At 42.3% G+C, this 26,592-nt stretch overlaps 1 protein-coding gene across 2 annotated transcripts in view; it reads left to right on the forward strand.

Annotated features, from left to right (window-relative positions):
- HIC2 (HIC ZBTB transcriptional repressor 2) overlaps positions 1-26,592 on the forward strand; it is a 68,670-nt gene that overhangs the window by 35,270 nt on the left and 6,808 nt on the right. The window contains exons 1-2 of one of the 2 annotated variants that reach the window (XM_065739312.1): positions 21,165-21,419; positions 25,226-25,364. The gene's annotated coding sequence lies outside the window, so the exon portion shown is untranslated. Of the gene's footprint in view, positions 1-21,164; positions 21,420-25,225; positions 25,365-26,592 lie in introns of those variants that run through there. The other variant, XM_065739311.1, reaches the window with a different exon arrangement.

The raw sequence follows: 26,592 nt of genomic DNA on the forward strand, positions 1-26,592 counted from the left end.
TACAGTCCTTGGGTCACTGCAGGAGCTGTGTATGAGGTGAAGGAGTGCTGATATTGCTGTAATTTAAGTTCCCTGCTGGGGAACTTTCTGTAAGAGTGAGCTTTGTTCACTTGATTATTTTTAAGACAGTGTGTGAGAATGCCAGCAGGCAGGTGCTGCTCTGGTCAGTCTGAACTTGATTTGAGTTTTCCTTTGGAGTGGTTTTGTTAGGGGAAAAAAAAAAAAGGGCTCTTTGAAATTGCAGGTTTTTCTTCTTTGTAGAAAAATCTAATTCTAGACTTCTATTCACCTGTGAAATTAATGACCATGCTCTTTAACAGAAATATTACGCTATGAGGTCTTTGCTACCTGAATGGGAATATCCCCTTTTTCTGCTTTTCTTCAGCTGGTCTAATTGGTTTTGCTCAGAATTTGTTCAAAACCTTGTGCTGTATTTGTAGCATGGCTGCTCAGAGAGCAGTGGTCTGACAAACTCATCCTCTTCTGGACTCCAAGCCTTTATGGCTGTCCCTGGAACCATGGGGCACCTCTATGCTATGGGACTTGCCTTCCAGGAAGACTAAGCCAAAGGTGCAAGCGGGGTTATTGGGCCGCCAAACTGCTGTGCCTGTAAGGCTGTGCACAGCAGTAGGAATAAAAACAGTTGAAGAGTGTACTGACTCAGAACAAAATTTCTTGGGTCAGGCCAGCAAACCAAAATAAGCCAACACTGGTTTCAGTAGTTAAAATATTCAGTTTCAACTGGAGATAAAATGCACTAAAGTTCAGGAGGTCATTAACAGGTTTCTCTCTTAAAAAGAAAAAAAAGAAGAAAAAAAAACCAACACAAAAAAAGCTTGTGAACTTCCACCTACAGTGAGTCTCTAATTTCAGTTTTTCTCCCTGATTTGGGAGCAGATGCTTAAACACTGAAATGAATTTCTTCCTGCCCAGGGAGAAGGCAGATGATGCACATGACCAACTATCTCCAGCGTTAGTACAGCTGACTCCAAAGTCTTGCACACTGGAGCAAGGGAGGTGAGCAGATAGGTGATGGGGAGGGGGAGTGGGCAGGCAGCCAGAGATGAGAATGAGATGCTGCGAAGTAGACAATAACAGAAGAGAAAGGAGAGACCAGAAGTTTCTGCTCAGCTGCCTGGGCTGTAGGAACTGCTGCATTCTTCTGGCATTTCACTGTTGGCCTATGCCCAACACGGCACCTTCAGTTTTGCTGAGTGACCAGTAGAAATGCAGCTGGTGCTACACCGAGGGCTCCTGTCAGGGAGAGCTTGGGGCTCAGTGCAGTGAGGGCAAGTGGCAGAGACCCAAGCTCGGACTGGCACCCACCCTGCAGTGCCGTGTAGTTTCACTTCTGCATTAGCGAGCAGGCAATTCCTTCCACACTGATTGAGCTGGGGGGAAGCACGGCCGGATGGTGAGTGTGCTGCTTGGGGCACCACAGCCTTTGCAACCTAGATAGTCTCTCTGCTACTAAATCTTTTTTTGCAAAAAGAGCAGAATACTTCTCTCTGGTATGACTGGGAAGAAGCACTGGTTCCTATTCCTAACACACTGTGCTGCTTATTATGCTGATTATTTTATTATTTGACAAGGTTCTTAATTTTTATTTTTTAAAGTATACCAAATTGATGCACTCCGTCCATCAACAATGCCTTTCTGGAATGAGTAGCTAATTATAGAGCAGGACTTGTGAAAAGATGAACCTACGTTATGCACAGAACAGGTTTCTCCAGTATTTACTGCCTACATTACTGGTCAAGCTTCCCTGTAAGTAATAGTCAAATAATCGGCCTGGATCCTTTTGTGAATGGTTTGAGCCTGTGTGGTCCTTCTTTGTTTGAACAGCTCATGGTTCCTGAAAGCTCTTGCATCCTCTGTTCTGAGCAGCAGAGCCCGGTGGTACCAGCTGCTTCTGACTGAAACAAACATTTGCATGTGACATTAAAAAAACAAAAAAAAACAAAACAAAAAATAATCAAATTTCAAAAATGTATTTGGTTTTCCTTATTCCCTCATTTTTCAGTCCTCCTTAGATCCCTGGGCATATTTAGAAAATGAGCATATTCAGCTTTTGCTAACAAGCATCTTTTTAAAAAGAAGCTTGACAAGTAAAGAGAAATCTTTACTTCAGAAATAAAGCAGCAGCCAGTGTTTGCAAATATTTTAACAATAGACCATATGGGAGTCCCAAACTATTAAGCTTCATTATTCAGAAGGCAGAAAATGTGGTTTGATATTCAATTGATATACAGCACAAATGAGAGGCACAACTCGGCTCCCTTGAGCTGGGATTCAGATGTTCTCCTGAATATAATAACTAACTCTTTGGCCTGGTTCCACAGAACGCATCCAGCCTGCTGGTCACAAGCCAAGAAACTGTAGGCTTTTTTTTTTTTCCTCTTCCCTTCTCTTCTCCAGAGTACTTTCCTGCCAGCATGAGCTTTTGGCCCGAATATAAATCTCCTGATATTAGATGTGTATAGAAAATGGGGAGGATGCTCGTAGTGCACAGCAGCAGAGCTGTGTGTGCGCGTATGTGCATTTGGTTCTCCTCAGATTTAATGATAATAAGGTTTTCTCTCTATGATATGCTGTTGGGGGACTGTGCTGGTCATAGGTGAGAGCTTCTTTGTTCCTGTTCCACTGTTTGTTTCTTACAGCTGCAAGAGGAGGTGAACACCTTCTGGGGTTACTGTGAAATGGTGCCAGAGACCATGAGAGTGTAGAATTTGTTTGATAAGAGAGACTGGAAGTGGTTTCAGCTGTTCTGTTGGCTTTGTTGTTGTTGTTTGTTTGTTTTGTTTGTTTTCTTGCTGATCTGACTTGCATATATTTATAATTGTCCTTTTCCCTTTCTTTAACTTCTTTCTTTACTTTTCCATTTATGGAGAAAAAAGAAAGAAACAACATAGAAGTTTCTTATAAAACACTAAATACATGGATTGAGGTTGTGTGTATGCAGGGAGAGAAAGTTACCCAGAAACTGCGACCAAGTATTGTGGGCTGGATCACCTGTTAGTTTTTGACAAAGATCCCTGATTCGCAGTGTATGGGATGGAGCAGCTTTGTCAGTGTGAATGTGGGAGGTGAGAGATGGACAAGGAGTTACAGGGGTACAAGAAACGGTCTGGTGGACATGGCAGTTGAACAAGATTTTTCCTGGATTTTTGTGCTGAAAGATTCCATGAATACCTTCAAGTAACATTCTGCCCAGTCTTGTGTCAGTCATTTTCACTACGTTGTGTCCTATCTTCTCCAGCATCTCAGAATCTGAAATCAAGCAAAGAGCCTTTTCCATGGATCTGTGATTTCCCCTAAGTAGCCTGGAAGCTTCCAGCATTAAGCTATCTGGCACTGTGTCTTCTCTGTAAATGTGATGAGCCCAAGGAAAACTCTTTCACTTTATGTTTAAGTCCAGGAATGCCTTTAACACAGAACACTAAAGAGTATATAAATTATGCAGTATGCTTGTGAAGTTTGGTTTTGACTTCTCTCTTTCCTCAATTTCTCTTTTCAGTTGTTCATGACAGCTGGAAATTTCCACATTTTTGTTTCAAGACACATGTAATTTTTTTTCGTTTGGGGAAAACTGGAGCAAAATCAGTGTAGTACAATCTGCAACCTTCTTTGACTTGCGCCTACATCTGTTAGGTGTGGGGGAGTGGAATTTTATCACGAAACGTTTGATTTATTTAATGCATTCAGTAAGCATCCAAGATGTGCCAGGTACTTTCTCAGCCCTTTTTGGATGAGAAATCTTGCAAGCTAAGAACTTAATAAACAAAGCTACAGAACTCAAAATTTCCCTGGTGTTAAGGTCTCCATATATCTAAGGAATAAACCAAGTTTGAACAAAGCAGATCCAGAGACTTGTAAGGTACAAAATATCACATGCTAGTATTGATATGATCTAACATTATAGGAACAACTATTTTTTAAACATAGTTCTTGATCCTGAGTTACAACAAACAGCTGTGTCCATATAGCAACTCTACTTCTGTTGCAACTATTAGTCTATTTTTATTGACGAATCCATCACTATGATTGCATGACGCTGTACTAACTAAGAGCACTTCTAAACAGGGTCACTGATTCAGGCCAAGGTAAGTTACAAGTCCAAGTGGAAGATCTGTTCCCAGTTAACATCATCATCCTAATGAACAAGTGATTGGGAATGATCAATAGGAAATAGCTGTTCTGGAATAATCTCTTTTTAAGACAAACCCTTACTCTTTCTATAATTGCATTCTAGGAAGCTATTCTGTACTGAATCAGCATGGGATAGATGCCTAGAAGACCAAGCATAGCTAGCAGTGAGTGGGGCAATATACAGTGGGATGCCCTGTGGCAAAAATTGAGCAAGCAAGAGATCAGCAAAATTGGTTGCATGTGCATCTCTCCAGAAGGCAATTGAAAATATTCTATCAAAATCATTGTGCAAAGGCCTTTCCCTTAGCAGGGATGAAGTATTTGCTGCCTGTCACCATCTGTGCACTAACCCCGTGTTATGGCCAGAGAGTGTGTTTCAGCTTATAACTGATCACAACTGGATTAAATGTTGGGATGTGGGAAGGACTTGGATGCTTTTTTTCATTGTGTATACTTATAGTATTATGTGGGGAGCAATCAGTCCATCAAACCAGTTTCATTATTCAATAGTGGAGAAAGACAATTGGTCAGAGAAAAACAAAAAATTACTTTAGCTCAAAAAAGAAAGCAACAGGCTTTTTTGCGGATTACCTATATTAACAAACTGATTTAAAAATAGATAAATAAAAATTTAAAGCCAAAGGAAGTTTTTCTTTACCGTAGTATTTTGTTAACCCTGACAAAGAGGATGTGCTGAAGCAGAGGTGGTACTCCTGTAATTAAACACGTTGTAGTTGTGATATAGTTGCTGTTAATTCATAGCTCTCCCGACTTTTGGAATTTGTCCTTTCTCTTAAAAGGGCAGGTGGTGAGATGGAGTGGAGAAGCTTTGGATGTTAATCCACCCTGGCTTTCTTAAGCCTCCTACTTAAATCATTATCTTAATGAATCACCATTGCTGCTATCTTCAGAGCTACTCAGGAACATGCAAATTTTGAACAGCCTTGGGGAAAGACCTTTTTGTCTGCAAAGTGCTCTGCTACTTACATTTAGATGTTGCCAGGATAGGTACCTTGGATACTACTTTCTGCTAAACCCCATAGATAGACCATGGGGCCTAGTGTATCACGGTGTGTACCTGCCAAGCAGCAATCAGGGCTTGCCTTGGAGAGAGGGATATAACTTTGTTTTGTGTTATCTTTTTCATGGTGTGTTAAAATGCCTCCCAGAAATTCTCAAATAGGGTTAAACAAACTTCTCTGATGTTTCTCCCAGCATTTGATAATTTGGCAGTATCTGAGCAGATACTAAGAAGCATGGAAAAATTTTATCTGAGCACTGTGACTGACAGTGCTGTTGTGAACAAGAGATGCACATAGCAATGCAGAAGATGTTGATCTGCAAGCGTATCTGTCGTTAATTTTAAGGGTTTTAGGATCCATGTTAGAAGAGAAGAGATAAGCCAAGCAATTATATGGAGCAACTATATCTGGGGAAGCATGTCTCTTGGGATTAGCAGAGACTCATGAGGCTGCATAGTGAATTGTGCATCACCATGCCAAGTCTGAGATTTTCACAGGGCACTCATTGGGAAGGGGATACCTGGGAAACTTCTTAAGGCTTGGATATTAGCTGGGATGAGCTTAAGAACATTTCCTTGTTTGGGCACTATATATTTTCACACATCAGTTTTTCTCCCTGCTTCATAGAGGGAATTATTTACTTTCTGCTTCTCTGGTTTGTGAGGCTTTCTGAGTAGACAAATGGAAAAAGAAACTGTGAGCTTTGAGGAGCTGCAAAGTGGAATGCTTTTGGGAAGACTTTGGATGGAGTGAGGGGGAGGAGATGGCAGTGCTTTGAAAGCTCAGAGTTTCTTATTCTCCCAAGTAATATGGGAGAAATGGAGCTTGTGGGAGCATGGACATAATCTCACAGAGGAACAGGAGATGGAAGAGAAGGGACCACAGTTACCTCCCAACATGCAAGAGGGTGTTTGTCTTCTGCTGGTTGTGAAGCCCTAAGCCAAGTGTAGCCGTAGCACTGAGCAACTGCAGACCAGAAAGTTGGGGGACATGAGGGGTGGAGCATCTTTTTTTTTTTTTTATTTGTAAATATTTGACAGTACAGGATTGATTAAATACCTGGCATCAAAGATGAACTTAAACTAAAAAAAACCCGACAGCCAGTAACAGCCTTATCACCTTTTTTTGTTATTTTTGTTTTTAAGCAAGATAAAGGAGGCAAGGTTTGTTGGAAGTTCTTACATAAGAAGGTCAACTAATAGAGTGGCAAAATCAGGTAGGGACCTAAGTGAAAAAAATATATTCTATTTGTATATAAATAGGAAAGAAGTAAGTCCAAGATGAAGAGACCTGAAGAAGGGCAAAACTAGGGAATGTTTTCAGGGGGACATGTTCCTCGGGCTGCTTCTTCCTCTACAGGCTACAGAGCTGAATACAGAAACGCGCTGGTTGGGTTGGCTGGTGTTGGCCCGTGGTGACAGAAGGAGCTCAGTCTGAACTGGCTTTGTGTTGTGCTGTACTCTCTCAGAGCCAGAGGGACCACCTGAGCCCATGGGGGAGCTCCCAGCGAGCACCCTGTGTGCTTTGGTCTGCTGTGGGCAGGTAGTCACAGGTAGAGAGCACGTGGTGGGTGGTGGTGATTCTAAAAAATTCGCCTCTGGATAAAAAAAGTAATTCTTTAAATTAGACAAAGAAGGCTTCATATGAGCTGAGGGAAGTTAGGAAGGATCTTGGCATGCATCCCTAGGCAGATAATGACAAATTGTTTCTTCCATGGCCATTCTGGAATGCCATTCCCTTCATGACTGTACATTATTTTCCTAGTAACTTTTAAGACTCACATATTTAAAAAATAAAAGGATGCCCACACATACAAATAAATAAATAAATACGAAAAAAGAAAACACTAAAAGATCTGAGGTAGCAGTTGCTGGGGGACACAAATTCTCACTTGCCATCTCAGCAGAGTGTTTTAGAGCTCTCTCTGAAGTGAATCCTCCAAAACGTTCTGACAGAGACAAAGGGCCAGCTGGGAGGAAATAATACTGCACTCCGAGAGCCATCAGCAAACTCTCTGGGTGTTTACCCAGACTGGTAAACCTAAGAGAAACTACCAGTATGCCGCTGTCTAAATTCACGATGTGCTAATATGTCATACACTATTCAGTTCTGATTGCCACATTTGAAAGGTAATGGAGGGTCCAGAGATCAACAGCGATGGATCTCAGGTCAGACAACAGAACTTCCTTCCTCATCATAGAAAAGAGATTACTTTTTACAGAAATTGCAGCTGTTTTATGCTTTTGTAAATTGTTTGGGGAAGAGGAGTGGTTCTTCACAGTTCATATGTTGTGTTATCTAAGCTGAATCAAAGCAGCCAAACACGGCACATGCTGTTGAGCAGCAGTTATCTTGTGAAACTGACTGCCAAAGGGTGTTATGGACAGCAGAAGTGTAAATGGATGCAAAAATTGATGAAGGACAGATAAATTCTTATTAAAGTGATGGCCTGGAAACAACCTCAGGATCAGCAAATCTTTAACAATTGCAAAGGGTTTAAGAAGGGAAAAGACTGCCTATATTTGATTGAACTGCATTTTTTGACACTATTCTGTCTCCTCCTGAAGAACAGAAAGTGAACCTTTTGCTCTATTATAATATGGCTATTTTTATAGTTGAAAAGTAGAAGGGAAACTGGCTACACTGCAGTGCAGTGAACTGGTTTTGTCTTGCAGCCTAAAAGTGCTGAAATGCACACCAAAATGAAGAGAATTAGCAGGCAAATGCCTCCTAATACCTTAAAAATCTCTGCATTATGAAATATCTCTGCAGCTTGCTTATTTCATGCAATTTCTGACTTAACAAAAAGCTGTCTGGTTAATGAAGCAGTGAGTCACTATAATGTTTCTAGTTATTTTTCCCACCCTTGTGTTTGCTGCTGCAGTTGGTCAGGTTGCCAGATTTTGTACCTACCTAGCTGCCATTTGTACTCACGTAGAAGTGACACCTTTGGCTGGAAGCTGAGGATGCTTTGGGGAGCGCCGCAGGGAAAAGGAGCAGTGATTTGGGGAGGATATACTAAAATCTCTTGTATATGCATAAAAGCAGGAAAGTCTAATACAGAACAGGGCATATAGTTGTAGTTGTGACTTCAGTGGCAACAGTTGGTATTTTGGAGGTGAAAAAATCAGTTTTACGTTTTGCTAAATGACTGTTCTGTAATACAGCAGTACCTCCTGGCAGGGAAAGCAGTGTAATGTAAAGCACTACAGCATGGTAGTTGGAGAACTGTCAGGAGCCTAGCAGCTTGGAACACTTCCACTTGAACCTGGGAGCTCACTGCAACATGGCATTTCTCTGCCCCAAGGAGTGCTGACTGCGGCGTGAGCTCAGGGAAGCACCTTACACAGTGCAACTTGGTTCCATGGAGGAGTGCAACAAGAGGGTCTTTAACACAGAATAGCAAGAGTTTCTTTCTCCTGTTAAGCTTTGTCTCCTTGGGGGAGTTTGATGATTTCTTTTACTCAGTATGGAGCCCTTCTGAGTCTGCATGCCAGGCATCTCTGGGGAAAAGTTAGTAGCTGTCAGCTGTCATTGCCTACCACACCCAGGTACCTGAGGGCATTGAGCTACCAGAGGGGCAGCAAAAAGCTTGGGCATTACACCAGGCTGCAGGAAGGCTGCTTTGTCTGATCTGATTGGGCAAACAAGGAAGTAATGAGCCTCTTTTCTTCAAGTCTGTATTTCCGGAGGGCTTTGGAGCATGGCATTGGCTTTTATTCCAATGTTTAATTGTTGGATAAACTTAACAGTCTTACTTGTGGTTTTTAAGCCTCCCCCCTTTTCCTGCTCCCAGCATTCTCCTTGCCCTCAAATCCTCTGCCTTGTTCCATACATTGCTACTATGAAGTGCTTGGGACAGTGGGTCCAGCTCCTTACTTGCAGCCTCTGGATGCCATTAACAAGTAATTGCTGAGAAAACTTGTTTAAACATCAAAACCCTACATTATTTTTTAAATTGCTCGTTCTGCACGCTCAATCTCTAGCCACCACTTTAAAACCAGCAATGTGCTTGGGAGATCAGGGGGATTTCTCAGTGGCCAAGCTGCATCTAGGAGGGCCATCCAGCATGATGTAGGAGCAGGGTGCCATGTCTAATCCACTGCTTCTCCTGCTGGTATTCCAGGAGGCAGGTTACTGGGTGGGCAGTCTGTGGCTGTGGCTGAGCTCCACCTTTCAGAGCCAAGGCTGGGTTGTGTAAGGCACTTCTCACAGTGAGAGGGCTGCTGGATTGGCTGAAGCACAACAGGGACCTTAACAGCTGAAATGTACCTGAGCTGTGTTCTGGCAATGAGTCACTGATACCCTTCTAGCAGCCACGGGACAGTCAGGTGAAGTTTGACTTATTTCACATACTGAGAACTATTAGACAAAGCCTTCCTCATACGATCGGTGTCTTCTGACTTCAGGAACGATGATTCAGTTTGCTTTGACATTTAAGCAATGGCAGGGACACTACATTTATTGACTTTTAAATTTGCTTCTGCCAGAATACTTCTTTTCATTTTAAATGTAATAAAGGATTTCATTCAAAGTTGAGAGACCAAGGAAAGATTTCAGAACTTGGGGTGCTTGTTTTTCTTTTCTAAGTGGGTGAATAAGGGAATAAGGATGAGATATAAAGCTAGCTCTAAATTTTGAAATGTGAGGAAACAAGAATTCAGTTTTAAATCAACAACCGCAGCTCACTTTAATAAATCAATTAGTTTTAATTGTTAAATATGTTCTGACTTATACATCTAGTATGGCAGATGAGGAAATGAAGTCAGAAAATTCTCAATGGATGGTTACTTTTTTTAGTTTCAGCCAGTATGATTCAAATGTGAAAAATAAAATGTCTAATAACTGTTTCTGGCTCTTTATTAAAATAATTTAAAGAAGAGGGAAAATGTCAGTTGGATAAATACCTATAAAACAGAATGCACGTTTCAGCTGGACCTAGTGTGGCCCTCCAGTTAGCATAAATACCAGAGAGCAGGCTATATTTAGATGCAAATCAATATGGCCTAGCAGTTACCAGTCAGTGATCATCCTTTATGAAAAAAAAGGAGAGTGTAAATGTAAAAAAAGATTAAAATCAGTAGCTTTAAATTACTTTGATTTAAATCCACCCTTTCCCCATCACTAATGCTATTTGAAAAAAAAACAAAAACAAGTAACATTAACTGCTGGCAAGGCACTGCCTTGATTTTCCTGTGTCTGCTGCTCTGTGACAGACACAGAGAACTTCCTCTGTGTTCATGAATTCAGCCACTGACAGTTTGGTCCCTGTTGTCTCCCCTTCCTTTTGCTCTCATCTCCATTAGCACCCCCCAAAATTAAAAATGGACAACTGCATTTTAAATTTGTCATGTTTTACATACTTCTCCAGGTGTGTGTGAGCTGCCTCTGGAGATAAGTGCACCTAGCCTACTATGTTCCTGTCTGCTGTATGCTTGATGCAAACTGCAGGAGAGCCCAAGAGGTTTTTCTGACTTTACTCCTGGTCACATGATTTGTACTATAACTTCAGAAAATTAAAATTAATTATGACCTTAGAGGCAGACAGTCCAATGGTGAAATAGCTTGTAATTTATTTGAACTCTGAAATTCTGCTTTTTAAAACTGTGTAAAACTTCATTAATTTGTTTATATATTTCAAGAAAAAAAAATCGCCTTACTTATCTGGTTCCTCAGTACAAAAGGGGAAAGATTTGGTTAATAATCACTATGCACTAGCATACCGAATTTTCCTCTATATAATAGTGAGGTGTTTGCCATTTTCTCCTGTAAAACTTCTTCAATTATGTAAGGCAAGCATTTCATTTAAGGGGACACTGTCTTGGATTTTATGCCCCATGACAGACATGTCATGAAATAGCTGTAGGTTGGTGAAGAACCTCTGTCGGATTAAAAGTGTACAAGTACCGATGAGAGTGGGAGTTGAGCATTTGGATGGAAGTCTGTGTGGTCTCATGGACAGCTCTCAGCTGCTCCTGCTTGAAATGTGCTATTTTGTTTCTCCAAGAAATTCTGCACAACATATATAGACTCCTCTTGTCTGAGAACATGAGGTGACATTTGTAACAGATGCTTGCTTTGTATTCAAAGACCCGGTATGATACATGGTTAAAGAGTTCACCTGCCTGATGCAGATTTTTATGCTTATGGACATCAGACGATCTCCTGTAAATGAGAAATGGCACTAGTGACAACTGTACCTGTTACTAGTAGATGGATTTAGGGGGTCTTGAGTCCTGCTTATCTGAGAAGGATGCATCATAAATGGCCTTATTCTGGGATTCATCTGAACAGTGCTGGCCAGTGGGCTGAGCAGAGGACTGTAATAAATGGAGCACATGAGAATTGCTCTTTGCTTCCAGTCTGTGCTGGACTGATGAGCTGCGTGCAACAAACCCTCTGGGTCACCCAGACCTCAAAAGAGTTACAGAGCAGAAGCAGCCTGAAAAATTACCTACCTCACCTCCTACCTACATCACTTCAGCAGAATGTGTCTTTTTTTGGTGCCATCTCCACTGCTGCCAGCAGCTCACAGTGCCTGGGGCCATTTGTCATAGGGATGAGCAGACAAACCTGATGTGCACTCAAACCTGGAAACCTGAATTAATTAACCAATGGAATAAATCATGTGCTCTCTCCTAAAAGCTGCTCCCTGAATATAAGAATCACTTGCTGGAAAATGTAGGAGGAATAAGACAGGAGGATGCAGCAGGGCTCTGCAGCTCTCTACCTCTGTGTCCAGTCTGTTTGTCAAGGGCAAGGTGCCTTTTATGAGATAGGTGGCAGGGGAGTAGTTCTTCACACTCAAGAATACCTTTGCATTGTGATGCAGAACTATAGTAAAATCAGGTATCTTTTCTCTATTTATCATCTGTGCCAGTCACAAAGATGTGGTATAGAAAATGCCATTAATGCATTTGCTGTCCTAGAGACTTCTGTGCTGCCTTTTTTAACTGGTCAGGCCAGTAGCTAGTATCCTCCAAGGCTCAATGAAGAATTAGGTAGAAATTGTCAGGGGGTGTCTCTTCCCAAACTGACTTGAAGAGATGTACGAGGCTCACTCTTCTTTGTCCTCCCCTCATCCTGCACTAGCCATAGCTGTCTTGTGCCCTGTCAGCATGTTCTGCTTGGAAATGGCTGAGTTGGCTTCTCTCTGTTAGCCACGCATCTATTTTCAGTTAAACAAGACTTTTGGAGTGTCTGTTTGGCATAAATTAGTAGAGAATTTGCTAGTAATAAGTGCAGATGAGGGAAAGAAAATAATTCCTGGAGCCCTCCTCTCCCTTGCTAGGGTGTTGTCACTGTTCTCGCAGGTCTCTCACTCGCCCCTGAGCTGATCCAACCACTGGAGCATGAATGCTGAAGGCTGCGTTACAGGGCTGCTGTCTGTCTCCAGAAAGTTATGTGGCTAGGGCTCTACATCATGGAGAGCAGCTCCCCCCCATGCAAGAAGTTACAGGACACCGCCGGGGGCAGCTCCAGCTGGTATGCACTGGTACTAATATAATCCCCTACGACTGTGTCCATGAGACACAAATGTGACATGCGAGGTATTTAAGGGGACACACCTGTTCTAGGCACAGTCCTGGGCAGTGCATGCCTTGGAAATTGGAGGTTTTGGTGGAGCAGGAAGGTCTTCCATTTCATCCACAGGAGGGCTTTTCTTTCTTGTTCCTCCACAGTTCACATTATTTTATGTCCCTATTATCGTGCAATCCTGCGGCCTCTTAGCACTGAGCTGTATCAAGGGCCAGGCTAGAGTTTGCATCTGAACTTTTTTTTACCTCAGTGTGCAATTCTGGAGCGATTAGCATGAGAGAACAGCTTTTGGACTGAGTGATAATTTGGGTGTAACCACTCCCAATAAAGGGGCAGAGAATTCGGAGAATGTCGTCTATGTGTGGGGTTGGGTTTTTCAGTCCTTTAACATGATTTAGATTTCATGTTGCATTTACTTGTATTTTTATTTTAAGATTTATGTCATGCAATTTGAAGCAGTACATCACAAAAAATTGATATAAACGTAGCAAATTTTGCACAAAAATATTTTGTCCCTTTGCTTTGAAACCTCTGAGTATCTTTCTCTTTCTTCTCTCCAATTACATCCCCATCCCCAGAACTGTGAAATGGCCACGTTCAATAGAGAAGAAAAAGTGAGCAAAGGCAAAATAAGTCTCACAGTTGTGTGGTATAAAGAAATTGAATTGCCTAGATTTTTATCTCTCTTTTTAAAGTTAATTTGGCAGTTGTTTGGCATAAGGTTTTTTTTTTTTTTTGCCATTGAGAAGGGGATGTAATAAGATGGAGAAAAAAAGCTGCAGAGTTTGCCATATGACTTGATCATAGCTATTCCTTTTTTGTGTCTTTCAAGTAGAATGAATTTTTTTCTCTCAGACCTTTTTATGTGCTTTTTTGGATGTCATTGTGGGATCTCTCAGTTTACCTTGTCACACTCTCTGTGCCACTTCTTTCTATGCATTCTGACCCTTGGTGTTTGAAGTGCTTGTCACTATGGGACAGCATCTAGGATTGGGGCCAAGATTTCTCCTGTACCCAATAGATGGTTGTGTGAAAATAACAGCAACCGGTGGGTCTTTCCCTCCCATCTTTATTTTAAATTGAAGTTGCCAGTAAACATCCAGTATGCCATATGGTTTTGAACTATGATGGTTGGTGGAAATACAGTAGACAGGGTGAAAGGTGTGTTTTGTTTTAGGAGTCAGTTAGTTTTGGCAGTTAGCTTAATTTTTTCTATAAAAGCTCTGAATTCTGAGCAAGGTGATCTGCAATAACCAGACCCCGAGGGGACAACAAATTCTCCTTTTCAGAAACGAAATGTTGTCAGCAAGTGAGGAGGCCCTGGGACTGAAGATTCCTTGGCTCCAGTCTCATCTGGCCCATCAGATAGCCTCACTGCGAGGAGGTCTGACTGTTATGGCATGGGGATGTAAATCTGGAATCTTGTTAATCCTTATCTGAAAAGTGCCCGCAGTGTGGCTAGGGCCTCCCTGCCTGCATAGGTGACCAGATCTGCTGACAAAAACCCATGGTCTTTAGTCCCTGCAAGCTGGTGATTGTTTTGCCAGCCCCGAAGTCTGAAATACATTTCCTTCCTTGGGGACAGACAGTAATTTCAGTCTTGTGTAGGCACATTTTTGTATGGATTAATGCAAAAATACCTTTGATTATGACACTATGAAGCAGAATATCTCATTGTAAGGGAAGTCTCATCCTCAGCTAGGCGTGGTGTCCCCCAAGACTTAGCCTAGCTCTTTATCTCTGCACATCACTGAATTTTGCTGCACAGACACGGCTGTAAGATACAGCCTCTCTAGCCTTGCAAGCTGGTGATGTTGGGCTCTCTCCCACCCCTGTCCCTACTGGATTCTCAAACAGTTAATCAACTTCCAACTAAAACAGAGATTTATTCTTTTTTTCTTCTGTTCCCTAGCTGCACCCCACTGCAAAATGTCCCTGCTCATTTGTTTCCAAATACTAGCATCTCTAGGGAAGGGGTTATAAACTGCTAATTTAAAGCCTGCAACAGGATAATTAACTAACCAGTTTGATGTAAATGGCTTAATGGGGCTTTACTAGCCCCTTTGAACTTAAAGTAGCACTAAAAAGTAAACTGTAAATACCTCCAAGGAAAGTACTGGCATGCTTGAATGTAGGGCTGCTTGGTTTTAAGGAGCATGTCTTCTGGACTTGCCAGGAATCCAGTGACCCTGTCTGACAGCAAACTTGTGAAAGGGCTGAGAGGACCAATCGGGCATCCCTTTGGATGGACTCTGCTATTTACCTTAGTTCTTCAGGAAATGCATAAATTCTGATATATCAGGCTTTCAAACCTGTCCTGCCTGCTTTGGAAAATTTAAATCACAGTTTAAATGCAACTGTAATGAATTTAATCAGGCAGGATTGAAGAAAAAAAAAAAAAGGCCTGAGGGAGAGGCAGCTACTAGAGTCCACCCTAATTTTCCTGGAGTTGTATTTGCATTAAGATCTTCTGGCAAGTCTGGGCAGAAAAGAGCATTACATTTTATTTAAGACCTCTTGTTACCCACTGAATCTGCTGAGACAACACCCTGCAGAAGATTCCAGTTTCTGATGCATTTTGAAGACTTTTGGGAGAACCTCCAAACTTTCATTCTTGGTGGGATGTTACAAAATTCTAAGGGAGGATGCCAACATATATTAAGCATCAAGAAATGAACACTAGAAGCATGTTGCATTGTTAGGCACTGATCTCACTTCTGACTGGGGTGTCAGAGGAGAACTCCAGTCCCAAAGGCATGCAGGACTCCCTCCCTGTCCCTCCTGCTCCAGAGTGCCTGCTCCATCTCCTCACTGCACAGGCACCATCCAGAAGCACCAAAAATTTTCACTAACTTTCTTGTCTTCAATGCTCCTCTGTCTCACCACCATATTCCATCTATTGCCAGCAGCCTTCCTGGATAGTTCAGGATGTTTTGGAGTTTAAGCACAATCCTCAATTACTACTGTGACCTCCAACACAGAGGATTTGGTTTTACAGCCAGCTCTGATAAGTGTTCCTGGTCCTTGGCTGTGCTTTCCTGTTCGCTTGGCTGCATCACAGTGTGACACCATGAGCCATGGGGCTGTAAGACTAAGCAAGCCCAGGCTCAATGGAGGAGGACAAGACCTTGCCTCTTCAGTGGAATCCCTGCTTTGGATGGGCTATAACAGACCTTGATGCCTCATCATCTGTAGCTATGGATCTGTTTATCTGTCATTTATATTTTTTTTTCCTGACCTGAAAAATGAGAAATAATGCACTTGTCTTCTCTACTTGCAGTGTTAATGCTGGCTTTAAAAAAAGAGAAGTGAAAAGCACTGATGTCTGTTGAGGAGGGCAGTGATAGAGATGTGCAACATCTTAAAAATCATGTCCAACAAGGGTTCAGCCCTGCACCCCGATGGCTCAGGTGTCAATGGATCAAATGCTCTGTGTCTCCCTTGGAAGAAGAGGTGACAACACACAGCTCTTTGCCTCACCACTCACTGTGTGTGGGTAGGAACAGTGTGGGCTTGGAGCTGATGCTGTCAGCAGGGTCTGACAACAGTGTGCCCAGATTCCTGTGCTGAGCTCTAGCTGTTAATCCTTCGCTTTTGTGAGCACTGACCTAGATCACATATTTAAAAAAATCAAAAATGCGTGTGCTTCTGGAGAGAGAGACTTATAAGTAGGTGAGCCCTGCACACATACAGTTCTGATGGCTGGAGGCTCCCTCCAAGGAGCACCAGAACACCTGAACATGCCAGCATTGATATCTTTGTATCTGACTAGGAAATGCAAACACTCCATCTTGATCCATCATTCCCACATGCCGATCTCTGTGCAAGGGGAACTTCCGTGAAGCTTGTGATTCCCAGATAACTTCGCTATTTCTTTACTTCCTGGCACCACCCCTCTGCGTGCCCAGCTGACCGTGGTGCCTTCCAGCCTTTTATGGCAGATCTTTGGATTTGCTTCCCTCAGTAGAAGGCAAAAGAGCTTTTAGTGAGTGTGTGTGGCAGGATGAACAAGTCCTGTGTTTGGAGAGGGCGATTCTTGTTATGAGGATTTTCTAATTTTTACCCCCAACAAAACTTTCTTTAGATTATTCATTCCTCAGTCGGTCCTTTAAATAGTAAGATTAAGGAAAAAAAACAACAAAAAAGATCAAAAAAGTTTTTCCATATGAGGAAAATAAATACAAAGAAAGAAAAACGTGGATTGTAATAATCATCCTTTCTTTCAAGTGAGAGATGCTCTGAGTTGAGGCTTCTTTCTGAAGTTCTGGTATGCCTCACACAGCTTCTAATAATCATATTTAAGTTTTATAAAGATAATAATAAACAGATATAGACAAAAACTAGCAAAACTTAGTTCCATAAACTTTTTGTTTGAAAGCCCACCAAACCTGATACCCATATTTGATTTTTTGAGGGTCCAAGAATAAAAGGGAAAATGTGAGCAGTAATCCAAGGCCAGCACTTTCAAAGACTGCTGCTAAAGAAGGAACAAATCAGGTGTCACGGTGCCTTCGTGACCTTTCCTCTGTTTTCAGAAACGCACAAAAAAAGAAAAAAAAATAATCATCACTTTCTGACTACTGCAAATAATATAAAGTTGTATGAAATTAGAATTTAATGAAGACAAATTTTAGAGCGGTGCCTGCTGCAGGGTCTTGGGTGTGTTCTCTGAATTGCCTTCTACTTAAAGTTGGAAAATACAAGTCCTTTCCCAACACTGCAAAACCAATCTTTTCAAAGGATGTGGCAGTTGTACCAAATCTCCTTGCCTGTTTGAAAGCAAATGTGCAGTTCTGGAACCATCTCTAAAAGGGCCATCACTCTTACATGCAGCTGGGCTGTATTAAATCAATTAGATAAATTACTATATACTTTTTTTTTTTCCTTTCCTACGGGTAAGTGCCTGCTAATTATGTGAGTCTTCTTACACTGAGGTAGCAGAGACAGAAAGTGTGTGGAAGCCATGTTAGCATCATGGTGCCAACAGAAGAACACGGTCTCTTAGACAAGAAATGTAGAGGATCTCTATGTTAAGAAGGATGCTATCAATGCTAAAATTCAAGTTCTTCACAAGAGATGACTACTGTTTGTTTTTGGACTGGGGGGGGGGGTGGTTATTTCCTGTTGCTAAAAAAACTTCTATCAAGGTGTCTGCCAAGAAGATGCATGAAGGGAATGGGTTAGTCCCAGATTAATTGACCTGATGAGTCAGAGAGAGTAGATGGCATCGAAATGCTCCATGTCTTATGAGGAAGATGAAGAATATATCTTGTCTAGTTCAAGAGCCTCAGGAGCTGCATGTTTTGGAGCACCTGCACTGTGGCATAACAGTGCTATGACTTATTTAGCCCTTCTCCAAGAAAGAACTGAATGTGGCTAAGTAATGTGCAGCTAAGGGCATGAGGCTGAATACAGGTGTTTGGGAAAGCACAGCGCCAAAAGAGAGGTTTTAGTCCAGACATATCCTCACTAAGCATACATGTAGCATCAGCTGGGAGTCCTGATGCTCGTTATGTTAGCGGATTCTGCTGGAAGTGTAAAGATTTTTTTCCTTTCCAGGCTAAGTTCTAGAATTAGCATTTGTTGTGGCTGTTAGCAGTAGTCTGTACATTCTTTACTCCTTTGGCCAGATCCTGATCATATTTATGGAGCTGTTAAACTGCTGAGTTGTTGCATCTGTGTAAGGGAGTTTCAGTCCCTCTGGCTGTTTTGGTTTTGCTGTTTTGGTTCTGTTTGTGGTGTTTTTGTTTGCTTGTTGTTGATGTTTTGGTTTTTCTTTAACCACTTTTCTTGCTGAGAGGGGAGAGCTCTGTGGGAAGTGAACTAACAAATTTTTAAAATAGCCTTCTTGCTCAAGGTTTTAAATATGTGAATTCTCCCTGTGAATTCTCATCTGAGCCTATGAGATGTGCCAGCCAAGACAAAATCTTGCATGAGGTGTGGCCACATTTGTATTCTCAGAGCTCTCTGGAGCAGACACTTTGTACACCTGTGTCTCCTGATAGTTTCAGTATTGTCACAACTTCACCCCTTATGCCTGTTTTGCTGGTACCTCCTGTTTCTCCCAAGGTTATCTGCTATGAATATAATATGCTACAGCTTTTCACTCCCCCACACTCATCTTGAAGAGAATAATTACCAAATGATACGGTTTTAATAGTGCTGGAGGAGGGAGGGTGATCCATTCTGCTGTTCTCTTAGGCTTGTTTCTTATGGAACATAAAATGCACAGATGACTTAGCAGTTTCCTTACGTGACATCTGTGAAGTGAATAGCTTTTGAAATACTTACACCTAAGTATTTAAACATTTTCATAAATCATGGGTTTAAAATCTGTAAGATTTTCCCAACTGCTCAGGAACCCAAAGAATTCCATGCTGAGGTCTCAATCTCAGCACAAAATCCAGTTGTTCCACTGTGGAGTCCATCATTCACCTGTACAGAAATCAAAATTGTGCTCAAGCCAAGCTAATAGAAATGCTTTGGATGATGTAGCCATCATTCAGCATGTGACACAGAAGCCAGAGGATGCACACTGTTACAGTGATTATAAACCTGAAAACATTCTTAAAATGAACAGTGAAAAAAGGCAGCGAAAAAGGTTTCAGGTGATTATGCCAACTTTACTATGCTTTAAACTAGCTTGCAGCATGACAGAGCTTAAGGTAGTATAAATCAACAGAAATCATAGAGAAGTTGTCTCTGTAGACTACATGATGCAACTGGTGAGCAGTGAATCAGATACTGGGGTGCTCTGCATAGAGTAAGTGCCTACAGATACAAATGCTGTGTAAAGGAATCATTAGTGACACCCAGATAGAGGCTGGCAAACTAGACTGTATTTGGTGGGAGGATAAGACTCTCCTACAGCTTTTAACCTCATCCTTATCATGTTCATCTCATGATAAAATATTAATTTCTCCAGTGTGAATAAAAGCATAACACACCTCCCAGATAATCTCTTAAAATAAAAACAGGTTGGCGCATCAGAGTAAACCATGTCAGAACAACTGGTCTCATCCTACAGCATTACTATCCAGAGTGCAGAAATGGGAACACTAGTACTTCGTCAGGTCATACAGCCACTTCTTCGCTTTACTCTGACAACTATTTACTATTGCAAATATTGTGTTTTGTAGACTTATACAGTGCTTAATGAAATAAGACGTTTCCTATATTATGCAGTTATCATCTTGTGTGCTGATAAGGGGTGCAGACAACAACTGGGCAACCTGTTTCAGTATCTCACCATCCTCACAGTAAAGAATTTCCTCACAATATCCAGTCTAAATATCTAGTCTACTCTCTTCCAGTTTAAAGCCATTTCTCATCATCCTGTTGCTACATGCCCTTTTGAAAAGTCCCTTCCAGCTTTCCTGTAGGCCCCCTTACGGCACTGGAAGGCTGCTGTAAGGTCCCCCCAGAGCCTTCTCTTCTCCAGGCTGAAGAGTCCCACCTCTCTCAGCCTGTCCTCATAGTGGGGGTGCTCCAGCCCTCTGACCATCTTTGTGGCCCTCCTCTGGACCCGCTCCAACAACTCCATGTCCTTCTTATGCTGGGGGCGTTAGAACTGGATGCAGTACTCCAGGTGGGGTCTTACAAGAGCAGAGCAGAGGGGCAGAATCACTTCCCTCGATCTGCTGGTCAGACATCTCTTGATTCAAACCAGGATACGGTTGGCCTTCTGGGCTGCAAGAGCACTTTGTCAGCTCAAGTTGAGTCTTCAATCAGTTGATACTCTCAAATCCTTCTGCTCTCAAGCTATTCTCTGCCCAGCCCATATTTGTGCTTGGGTCCTTTCAATCCTGTGGCTCTTTTTTTTTTTTGTAACAACACTTTTCTAGTCAAATGCTGAAATAAGGAGTAGTACGCCTTTGTCTTCCAGGCTGGGACAGTGTGGGGATTCTTTTGCTTTGCTTGCAGTGAAAGAGTGAAACCCAAGCAGAGTTCCAGTGCAGTGACTGCAGCTTTGTGTGAGATTAATCCACTGCCTCTGCTTGTCTCTGTGTAACTACAAATCTTGAGTTTGGGTGATGGCAGCAGAGACAGCTTGTGAGAGTGTGCATGTTTGTGTGTTTTAAATAAACAAACAATGGAACAGCAACTTCAACAAATTGTGAATAGTGCTAATTCGTTATAGTCTTGCCTTCTGGCACTATTGATCTAGAAGCCAAGCAGTCTGGAATTGATGAGAGAGCTGCTGGTTCTTTTGCTGTGAGGTGTGTGAATGGTTCAGTATGACGTTCTCTGGGGGTCCTGACCTGAGAAGCTTCCAGATTACACATCAGAAGTACATACACGGGCTGCCAATCTCCTTTTCAAAACCAAATATTTGGCCAGAATTACCTTTTTCTCTGATTTTCCCCTCCTCTTACACTTTTTTCTTTTTTTTTTTTTTTAATGGAGACGTTTTGAATCTTGATTTGTGGCTAGAACCTATAATTTATGTGTTTTGAGAACTGCCAGAAAATCCTTGACACCAATAAAGAATAATGTGCAGAGGAGGAAAGATACTTGTCATTGGGTTGTATCGAAGTTTTCAACATTCCATAATGTTGGGCCACTTTTCATAACTGCCTGGAGCTGTAACCACTGAAGCTGAGACACCTGATAGAGAAGGCTGGCCAAATGTACCTGAGATACCTGCTGCCCTGGACCACTGTTGTACATGGAAGCCTTGCTGGGAAGAGGAGGACTTTGGAAGCAAAGGTTACTTTGCAGCTAGTAAGTGAAGTTTAAAGAAAGTCTGTAGTCTCAAGTGAAGATGAGAGAGGAATAAGACAGATGAAATGAGAAGTTGAGGTACCAGTGATATCTGAAGAGGAAGCCAAGGAAACATGAAGAACTCTGAATGTGTGTAAAATTATACAGAGCATTCAAGTATCTCACCATAAGCTCTGCTTTCCTCTCAGGATATCTTCATCTGGGATGGATTTGGCTGCAATGCAGATAGTTTGCAAGACCTTGAGTCTGTCAGGCCTTCTGCATTACGAGCAATAATGGCTTTCTGGCATCCTCTCAGTTGGCAGGCTCAGAGCTTGAAGAAACACACTGTGGTCACAAAGCACCCCATGCATGAGGTTCAGGATGCATCTGATTTGGAAGGATGCTGGACAGGGTCTTGACATTGCCAGGACCGATTCTTAAACAGAGATTAACTTGAAAAACTTAACAGCAGTGAAGAACATAAGAAGAATCTGAGGGCAGGCTAGTGCTTGGAGCAAATATTCATCTGGAAGTACAGGCTGGAGTATGTGATCAGTTCTTGGGAAAAAAAAAACCAAAAGAAAATAGAAATAAAAGGTGGATAAAGTGCAAAAGGTGCTATAATTAAAGCATTGAATATTTGGGTTAAGGAGAACTGCTGCTGCTGCATCCACAGGCACAGATGAGATACAGGGAGATTTGATGAGATTTGATCTTGTAGAAAAAAATGAGATGGCAAAGTTTGTTTCTGTGCTCACTGGCATATGGAAAGAGAAATTACATTTTGGTCCAAGGCTTTTAATGCCCATGTCCTCTGTGCATCCCTTGTCATGAAGCTTAGTATAACCTACTGCAACAAGTTTGCAACACTAGCACTATGAAGATGCACCTGCACAGACTGCCTCTATTTGCAGAAAAAAATGCTGAGTCCACACAAGAAATAAAAATAAGCAGACCAATTGGAAGGATCTTTATCAAACTCTCTCCCATTTCTTCCAGCTCTCTGAGGCCTTGTTTGCTCAAACAAACCTTGTTGAGGGGTCTGAGTCATAATTCTTAGTAGATTTAATGCTCCTAGCTGTCTATCTCATCTCTGTCCTGGAGATCCCTCTCCAGTCACAGGGACAGTTGAAAGAACCGTGCACTTGCTCCAGAATCACTGCCTTTCACAACCCAGCTATCAGCTTGTACCCATGGTGACTCAGAGCCCTAAAGCTGTGCTGCGACTGGAAAGCTGCTGTAAGACAGTCTTGGTTAGAAAAGGGTCATGATGTTTCCTCTCCACCACAGTATGCTCTTGCTCCCAAAGCAATGTCCAGCACAAAGCTGCCACCCCATGCACCCACTGCCAACCCTGGCCTATCACACTGAGGAACAGATCCCAAGGTTTAAGACCTTTTGCATCTTCTCATTCCATGTAATTCACAGGGGTAAATTCTGCCTAACACTCTCTGGGATTAGCTGGGAGGTAATAACAGGCCTTTAGTCACATCCTAAATTCTCACATAGTCAAGGGAGAATTCTATACACCAAGGCTCAAAGGTAGCTGGGAAATGGGAATTTTGCATACCACAGGGCCTGTACCTGCTAGGTGGGTAGAGGACTGTTCCTCACATATGGAATGAGCTACTTTACTGAGTATGTGGGTATTTTATTGTAGTAAGGAATCATTAGATCAGGATTGGGAATACCTGTCTCACTAGTACTGCAGTATCAAGCCAGGGCTGAGCCTTCTCAGTTGTTGCAGGTCTGCAGGAGCACCCAAAATCTACTGCTCCTGAGTCTTTATGTATTTTGTGCCACTGCTCTGCTAAGATCAACTGTACTCTGCAGATCTGCCAGAAATTTTAGCGCCTGGCTCTGCCTGACAACATCTCTGATGTCTATACTTTTCCTTCATCCTCCTATTAAAAGGTTTGGGTAGTCTTCCTGTCAACAGTGAAAATAAATGTATACAAAAGCTCTGTTTAGGAATTGGCAGGAAGCTTCATTTCTGACTGTAGCCTGATGTTCTAGCAGCAGGAAACACCTTTGTGTAAAGCAGTTCTCTGCTAATCTCTGCCCTAAAGGGAAAACACAACTATAGAGAAGAGTTTCTTGCTTCACAGTAGCAAGAATCGCTGTAATCTGTGTGTTAATCTGCACTAGAGCTACTGTCTCGAAACCAGTCCAGTAAATACCTTCATGCAGCATTCCGCCTTTCTTAAACTGAGTATTGCTGGTACTGCTGAGCGTTTCACGGAGCCCTGATGCTGCAGGTGCAGCCAGCAGTGTGTTGCTTTTATGCAGTGTGAGCTCTTGGAGAATGGAGCTCCGGTCTGTAGTTTAGCAAATACTCTTGGCTCTGTATAGTCCAGGTCAGTGAGCAAACACTTGCTTACATTTCACTTCTTCGTTGTATTGACAAGATTTAAAAATCTACAGTACAGAGCAGTCAAAACAGGACAGTCTGAGTACAAAAGTCCTATTTGTTCATTGTGGAAGGGATTAAGTAACAGAACTGGGAGGATAAGTATGCAGATAGGAATGATGGGACGTCTCTGAGCCCAGCAGATGTCCAAAAGGAATGAAGATCTCCTCATTCAGTGTCCTTTTCTTGAAGATACTTTCTATATGCCAAGCCACTGCTGTCCTTTACATTCACTCTCATACAGATAAGATTCATTACTGTAAGTAAGTCTTTTCCATTCAGCCTTCTATTTTTTAAGGTTGAAATGGTAATCTATATTCTTCTAATTTTTTAAATCTAAGACTTCTATCTGCAGCAGCACAGATGGAGACATGCAGCCTCATGTGATATATGCTATGCAAAAGCATCACTTTGCCATGAGGGTCTAAAACTCTGTCTTAAATACCTGCGAGGCTGCAAGTTTATTTCTGGTGGTTTGGGTTTTTTACTCACTCAGAACAGCAACAATTGTAAAGAGAGGCCTGTACTTAGCATCTAACCTGTTTATATCCTTGATAACCCTGCCAGAGCTGACTGCAGAAACTCTTTGGAAGAGGAGGATATGCACTGCAGAGGATGTCCTAGGTTTGACAAGTTGAGTGCATCAGTGGGATGTGCTTTTTCTAGGCATGAAAAGGATGTTCTTCCTTTGGGCAGGGAAGGGTGGAATTATACATCTTAAGTTTCATGACTCTTGTATGAGCTGCAGTTCACTACGAATCAACATCATTTCCAGCCTCCAAGAGTGGAGACTATAATTATTAGTGAAGCACCATCATAAACAGAAGGGTTCAATATTCTCTTTCCATTCCTCTCTCCTTGCTACACAGATGTAACAAAAGCTAAAGGACTCAGCCTGGATCCATGCCGTAACACCTAGAGGTGTTATGAGAGAAGGATTTCAAGGGCTTGGGAATGGGAACAAGGAAAAGGGAACACCAGAAAGGATCAGTATTGAAACACTTATTCCATTGCCTGTATGTGGGTAACAAGACCAAGAAGCTCTGGCACCATTTTTTTTTTTTCTTTTTTCCCATTGTAGAAGCATTTCTAAATGGTGGTATTACTTGCCTGAATTCCTGGGAAGAAGGGAGGCTGGTGCAGATAGCCTGGGATCTGCTGTTCTCGGATATATGTTGCCTGGTCCCCCTGAAGCTCAGTGCCATTGGAATCCTGAATGGAGGTGGACAGCAAGTCATCAGGAAAATTGCAGAAGCCTTCTGCTCTCTTTCCATCACAGTTCAGCTCCGGGGAGATGGGTGGAGGGGAGGTTGTTTTAGTAGTTACATTTTTAAGGCAGATGGCCATTTTAAAATGTACGTTTCAATTTTGATTGCAGTTTTTTAATTGCATTTAACAGCGCCTGGTTCTCCATTCTGCATCCGTGCAGCCACGTTCTATTGATGGCCTGTTGTGATTTCAATGGAACATCATGGGATGTACCTGGCACGTCGGGCAGCACTGGATGGAGGTGCCTTTAGCCCAATGTACCTGGCATGGTAAGCGGCAACCAAGCGGTTAATCTGCATTCTACTGCTCGTAGTCTCGGCTTGTACAGCAAGGTGTTCCTGCTTTGCTACAGCCTTGCAATGTCTGGAAATCACTTTGCTCTCCTGATGTTAGTGCTTTCATGCACATAGGGCCCCTGTCCTCTTCACCCACTATACAGTTTGCCATGCAGCAGGGAAGGAACTAGCCATGTCAGGCTCTGCTTGTTATTCTAGGACGAGAAAAAGAAGGGACTGGGGACACCACCTGACTCTATCTTCTTTTTGTGTCAGGATCTGGTAGCAGTTGAGCATGTATTGCCCGCATACAAAACGTTCAAACATTGCTGCACAAAGGTACCAGACAGGTGCTTGTGTCCCTGTAACAAGCTACAGCATTTCTGCGGGTGTCTTGCAAGTTGCTTGAGGGAGACAGGCTGGCAGATCTATATGGCACTAAATGGAATGTAACAAACTAGATAAGGGCCACTTTAAGTTTGCTGATGTAGTATTCACTGTGAAATAATCCTCCATTCTCCTTTCCATGTCCACACTTGCAACAGCAGCTGCGCATCCTGCTCTGTCCTGCATGTTGCTTTCTCTCCCTTCCCCAGTTCTGCAGACCTCTCCTCTGTAACTTGACATGTTGGTCCTACCTATTTTGAAGTGTGATATACTCCAGTGTGAAAAACAAGTTTTCTGCCTGAGACCATCCCAAAGAGCTTTTGCTGTTCCACTGCCAATAATGAAAAAGTGCATGTTCTTTCCTTTGCTTCAATGTTCTGCTGTCTGCCTTCTCACAGGGGTTGGGAATAGAGAACCATTTGAGCTAACACAGTTCATACATTCCTCTGTCTGCCTCTGCTGCTCTGGAATGTGAATACATTTACGAGGTATGGGCTAATGACCTGCCAACTGCAGCTCCCATGGGGAAGGTTAGCAGCCCTGAAAGACCACCTCACCAATACCACAGGAGAGTCACTGAAAAAAGTTCTCTAGGGATGTGTGGAAAGAAAGATCAGATGAGCCAGTGAACAATAGGAAAGCTCTTCCCAATAGGGTCTTCCAGTGCTCTAAAGAAGTTAGTTCCTCTGAAACTGAAGGGTTTCAGATTCACCTAGATGTGGTAGTAGCTGGACACAGCATTTTTAATGTTGGAAGTAGTGGGAAAAAGCAACAGAGGAAACAGTTTTGTCTGTCTTGTTCTTCCCCATGCTCACTACTGCAAGTCTGCTCGGTG

Source organism: Cyrtonyx montezumae, unplaced genomic scaffold (genome assembly GCF_038088225.1).
Source record: "Cyrtonyx montezumae isolate F1298 unplaced genomic scaffold, pur_monq_1.0 scaffold_23, whole genome shotgun sequence".
Taxonomy (NCBI): Eukaryota; Metazoa; Chordata; class Aves; order Galliformes; family Odontophoridae; genus Cyrtonyx; species Cyrtonyx montezumae.